The sequence below is a fragment of the Pinus tabuliformis genome, chromosome 4_2, assembly GCF_031772625.1.
Source record: "Pinus tabuliformis cultivar Carrire ecotype Pingquan chromosome 4_2, CPIR1, whole genome shotgun sequence".
Taxonomy (NCBI): Eukaryota; Viridiplantae; Streptophyta; class Pinopsida; order Pinales; family Pinaceae; genus Pinus; species Pinus tabuliformis.
The window spans coordinates 808995445-809001623 of NC_142304.1; positions in this window are offsets into that span (position 1 = coordinate 808995445).

Consider the following 6179-nt stretch of genomic DNA (forward strand, 5'->3'; position numbering starts at 1 on the left):
GTCTGGGTATGCCACAGCTCAGAAGGTGTTGCGTGCTGGCTATTTCTGGCCGTCTATGTTTAAGGATTGTATCATTGCGGTCCGGAAATGCCACAACTGTCAAGTGTTTGATCGCAAGATGCGCGCACCACCTGCTCCTCTCCACCCTATAATTGACGTTGGTCCTTTTGCTAAATGGGGTATCGATTTTATAACATGTAACCCTCACTCGGCCGGGGGGGCATGCGTATATCATCCTTGCGGTTGATTATTTTACTAAGTGGGCCCTGGGAGGAGCTTGGTAAAAACATGAGCCAGGACTGAATATAATAATATCTAAGTACATGAGATACAAAGCCCCTTCCCTCAAGAAATAGGTGGGAGGGAGGGTAGAACAACTGGAGAAGCTCTGCTGAATAGGGAAGGGCTCTGCAATACTGAACAGATCATCTAAAGGGGACATGCATGCTATGGACACTATGATCGTTAGGATCCGAACCCATCAAATGTGTGGAGCTGCATTTGAGGCTATAACATAGGAGGTATGCATCCAGGCATGTGGGGGGTTACCTGAAGGGCCACCCCGTCATGAAGTCTGAAAACATCTCACACACAACCGGGAATCACTGGTATAGTCTGCTACATCACTAGACCATCAAGTGTATGGATCACGAACATAAAACAATCAAGTCAAAGGGAAATAATGGGACCCTCTGCTTGATCCATGGCACTGAACAAGAATGGAAGCTGGAACCAAGATACACTGCCCTCTAGGCCATTCTTCTGGAATGAATGAGCTGATGTCGATAGAATAGGGACCACGATAGATGAGGCAATGAGGATCCTCAACTAAAGCATGAGGGAAAATAGTAATGTGACCGATGGATTGACACCAGGGATAATGGAGAAATGGGCCTGAGGGACAAACAGACGACTTCCCTTGTCAGAGCATAAAGTGCATGGTTGACCTGGAAACAACTCACTCAACTCCAAAGGGGATGGGGACAGTATGACTTGAGGCCAAAATGGGAAACATAGGATGAAAGGTATGCAAATATGGATGGAATATTTTGACATGATATGATGGGACATGAAATAGACTCGAAGAATGCAAGGGTGACTCACTATGGATGCTCTGAACAAGGGTGACTCGATGATGCTGCCACACAGATGAGGCCCGATGGGGACCATGAAAACATGATTAAATGATGGTTACTCAGGAGGAAAATCGACATATGGTATGACAAGTATTAAGAGGATGTGCACCTAAAATTACAAGTGTCTCTTTATGACGAAATTCGATTTTGAGAGACGACGAAGTGACCTTCTTGGAAATATGGTTTCCAGGTGAAGTGTCAAATCATCAAAAAAATGAGGAAGACACATTTTAGAACTCGGTGAGAGCTATCCAACGGTACTGACATTTCGTCAAACTGAGATACGATCTATTCGCAATGGGCAATAGAAAAATTAGGGATTTTTCTACGAAAGGACGTTTTCCTTCCAATTTGGATTCATTTGCTGAGTGAGTTGTGGTGAACTTGGAGAGGAGGAAAAGGCCCTAAATCTTGTGGAGATTGTAGCAAACAAACCGGCCATCGAAATCAGGATCTGCAACTTTCAACAAGGTGGCCTTACTCATCTCTTCAATTTCAATGGCTTATTTACTAATTTTTGGCACCTAGCAGCTCCCTGAGAGACCCTAACCCTTGCTCACGATTGCATCACACTTTTTGGGTCCAGAAGTGTGATCTGGCTCACAGGAAATAACTAGAAACCTGCACGCTCTCACTTTCTGGGCAAAGAACTGCCATTTGTGGCTGGAGGAAGGGTTGGTCTGCTGGCCTGTTGGGGGATGCCGGTTGATTAGTGTAGCCGGTTGTTTTCTTTTCTAAACTGACAAGACATGTGGTGTTTTGAAGAAATGGCAGAGCTAAAAACCAACTGGCGTGAATGGGATTTGGATACTCTTTGATCTGAGATCTAGGGGGATCAGGCAATTTGGGGGGCATTAGCTCTTTATGGGGTTCTCAAGTTGGTAGAGAACCCATTGATGAGGGCATGTGATCCCTTGCTATCGAGAATTGTGAGCTATTTGGATCCAGACCAGGAGGTCTTTTCCGTGTAAGGACACAAGATCAAGCTCACATTACAGGATATTTACCTTTTTACCGGACTGCCTCCCCTCGGAGTGGTGGGGGATATTCATCTGGTGTTACCTCGTGGGAGGAACATTGTTGAGTTCATGGAGCGCCATTGTTGACAAGGTGTTCGTGTCAAGGGCACGACTATCCCGCTTATGGATCTAGAGAGGCTAGAGACGCAGGTTGTTACCACAGTTGTGCTATGGGTCTTGGGCAGCCAAGTGTTCCACCACATCACTCGAGGGAAGATGATGTTAGTTGAGAGTGTTTTGGCTGGGACCTACTATGGGTGGACCTAGATTATGTTGTCGTTGATGAAATGACAGTTGAGCCTTTGTAAGAGACAAGTTAATCGTGATTGCACGTTTGGTATAGTATTGTGTGTGTTCTTCTTTGAGAAGATACCCACTATCCGTCCTCATGTACAAATCCAATATGGGGGCCCACAGGAGCCCAGGATGCACTGCTGGGGGAAGATACTACAAAGAGGAGGAGGAGGGGGAGTCATATGGGTGTTCTGACTCGAGTTTTTCCCACACTGGGACCAGATGCCCCTTTACATTGACAACTACCCTTATAATGAGATGAACTATGAGGGGCATCCTGACTTGCCACTTCCACCTAGGCGAGCATGGGGACCAGACGGTAAGTGTTAAGTTTCCATGTTTTATGGTGCATTTTATATTTATGTCACATGTATATGGTACTAAGTGTGAAATATGTTGTATGCAAACATAGCACCGGTGAAGCCAACATGATACGCGGGTCGAGTCGCAGTGCCTGGGGCTGCAGATCGGGGGACATCATCATCACAGCAGGGTCTAGAGGATATTGTGTTGCTTGTTGACTTGCATCGTAGGTTTGATGTACTTTTGACTGGGGTTTCAGAGCGTGGATGGCACGACTTAGAGGACCGAGACATAGATGAGTGTATCAGTCTTCCCTTAGAGTGGAGACGTATCGTGCAGTGTGGCGCGTGGCGATGGCAGGTCAAGCAGTACGTGATCTACGTGCAGGTGGTGTAGAACCTTTGGTGCGGGATCCATTAGGAAGTGACTAGATGTAGGGACATGTGGGTCCCTTTGATTGTGATTTTTGTAACATGCTATGGGCATGTCAGTTGTATTTAGGGCTATGGATCCAAACACTTTTATGATACATAATACGATTATGCATTTTATATGACGATGATGGTTCGCCATTTGTTTTGTTTATGGTTGTCTTCTTTGGTATACATGTGATAAATGACAATCTAGAATGTTGTTTGCAATGGTATCTACATAGTGATTTTGGGCTCTAGGAACATGAATGAAAGTAATGGTTTCAAATTCACATACCGATAGCTTCACTCATAGATATTTTCTAAATAGGACTTGGTTATCTATGAGTGAAGCCATGAGTGAAGCTATTGGTATGTGAATTTGAAACCATTACTTTCATTCATGAAGTCCTCAAGGAATCTAAACGAAGATGAAGATAAAGGATGCGATGAGCGAGAGCATCGACTAACAAGCCTATCACTACATCATATTCGGCTTGATTATTGGTGGTAGATCCAATGCACACACCGTTTGAAAGGACTAATGTATGCAAGGGGGTAAAAATGGCCTAGGCTACCGAGGCTAGATTCCAGGAGAAGTGACTTGCACCATTGGCATGACTGATATACGGTGTGAATGATGGATTCATCTGAAAGGTGCAAAAGACAACGAATGAGATGATGCGATCTCCCTAAACTACATGGAATAAATAAAGACACAAAAATCAAAGGGATGTGTTGTGAGAAACATTTCTTGAGGTAGAGCACATTAGGAGAATTAAGAAGGAAATGGCCTTCAAAATCCTCTAAAGAAATTCCCCCTTACTTAAGGGTAGGGGTAATCAGGGGTAGAAATATCTTCCATGGTGTCCTCATCAGGCTAGGAGATGGGCAGACGGGAGGAAGACTGGCTACATGATGTGGCGGTATTACTTGGTGTGTCAACTTGAGAGAGAAGGTTCACATACGCATCGTCTTGAATGGTAGACGAAGGACTGGTAGATGGAGGGTTTACTGATGTTGAGACCTAGGGTTTTGTCAAAGGAGGGTCGATAGAAATGCATGCAACAACCTCAATAAGGTTTTCCGATGAGGAACTCAAGGATGACGACAGGTAAATCATGGGGCCTGTGGTGTCTGTCATCTTGACATCGGGGGGAGGGATCACAATAGTGGGGCTAGAGTTTCCCTATTCTGGTTGATTGGTGGTACCAGAATCCATAGGTAGAGGAGTATAGGCTCTACTACGAGTGGCCTCGTATTCACGAATTGCCCCAAGGAAATCGTGAAACTCATTGAGACGAGGGAAACAATGGGAATAGTGACCATGAATATCACACAGGGCACAAGGGTGGTTTGTGCAAAGCATTTTGAGTTTCTTAGGTGGGACCAGTATGTTAACATGGACTTCCAGAATATTCAACTCAGGGAACGCTTCATGAACCAAAGGTTTAAGTTGAGGAAGTTCAGGACAATTTTTGGTAGCATGCCCAACGACTTCACACAAAGCGCATGGGGGTGTCAGCTTCGGAGCCTTAAGGGTTAGAGGATCTTGGGGAGCCTTGTCCTTCAAATCTTTCATTTTGGCTTTGTCCCCCTGGCCAGATGCTTTCACAATAGGAGTTGGTTCCTATTGAGGTTGTGATGGAACTGAAGCAGTGGCACGGGTCAGGGGACATATTGAACCGGGGTCAAAGCATGATATGGTCTTGCCTGACCAGACATAGTGTTTGCAGGGGGATCAATGTACCATATTGGGATCCCGAGAATCATGTTAGGAAGGACCAGCGAAGCCATGATAGGTACAGAAAAAATTCCCAGAGGGGGGAATAATAAAGGTATGTGGCTAGCAGGATAATGTCTCGGCGAAAAAGCTCCTTGATGGTTAAGACCTGGAGGAACAGTTTCTAGAGGGAACATAGGAGAGGCACCCACAAATGGAGGAGGTCCTCAGGGAGTGGGTCCAGAGGGTTCAACTGGAAGAGCAACAACATGATACTAAGTAGTTGGTCATTGATCAGGTGTACTGGAGTGCTTAAGCGTAGCCCGTGACGCTTGTAACGTGCAAACACTCATGGAAGTAGGTTTAGAAATGGGAGGGGGAGGACCAAGGAAGGCACCCAATAATGAGGAATCCTTATAGACTTCGGGCGAGACACTGGTGCAAGGATTTGAAGACTGGTTGTCAAACATCGACAAAATGATGGACTCGGGGGAGGTCATGAATGTCAGCTCGTAGTAAGTCAACCGATCAATTGTAACGATCTTCCATTCATGGGGGAAGCACATCTTGTTGAACACCTCATAAGCGACAACTAACATGGCATAAGTGTAACTACAACCTAATAGGATGTTGTAATCCAAAGTGGCATCAATGACTTCGATATCAACATGGACAGTCTTGCCTGCAAGGGTCACTGAACAGTTGCGGTACATGCCAAGGGGCTGGGAGAAGTGTCCATCCCAATCACGAAAGGTTATGGTGGAGGTAGACAACTCAGGTTACTTGAGTTGTTTCAAAATAGCAATGGACATCACATAGGTGGATTCACCTTCGTCAATAATGTGTCTGGAGATGATGGCATTATGGACTTTAACTGGTATCTGGAAAGCAACAGATGAAGGTAATGGGGTGTGCTCTGATGTATCAACCGAGAATACAATCAAACAATTGTTGAAAGGATGCACTGCACCCAAGGTAGTTAGTAGAGCCTTCTTTTGGGAAGGGCAGGACTGGAGGACTTCCAATGTCGACATGGCGGTAGGTGATTGTGCCAAGTTGTCTACTATATTGTATGTATGGGCAGCTCGGTTAGAAGTCACATTATGGCATAATGGTCCCTTTGGGATCTTGGGAATGGCATCAAATTTGGGTTGAGGAATTTGTAAAGGACCATTTTGGCCATAAGAGGCTCAGCAGACACTTTGGTTTTGGACTCGGCAACTAACGAAGTTGAGGGCTTGTCATATTGAAGCGACTGAGTTTGTAGGTTGATATGGGAGGGGTTAACCTCTTC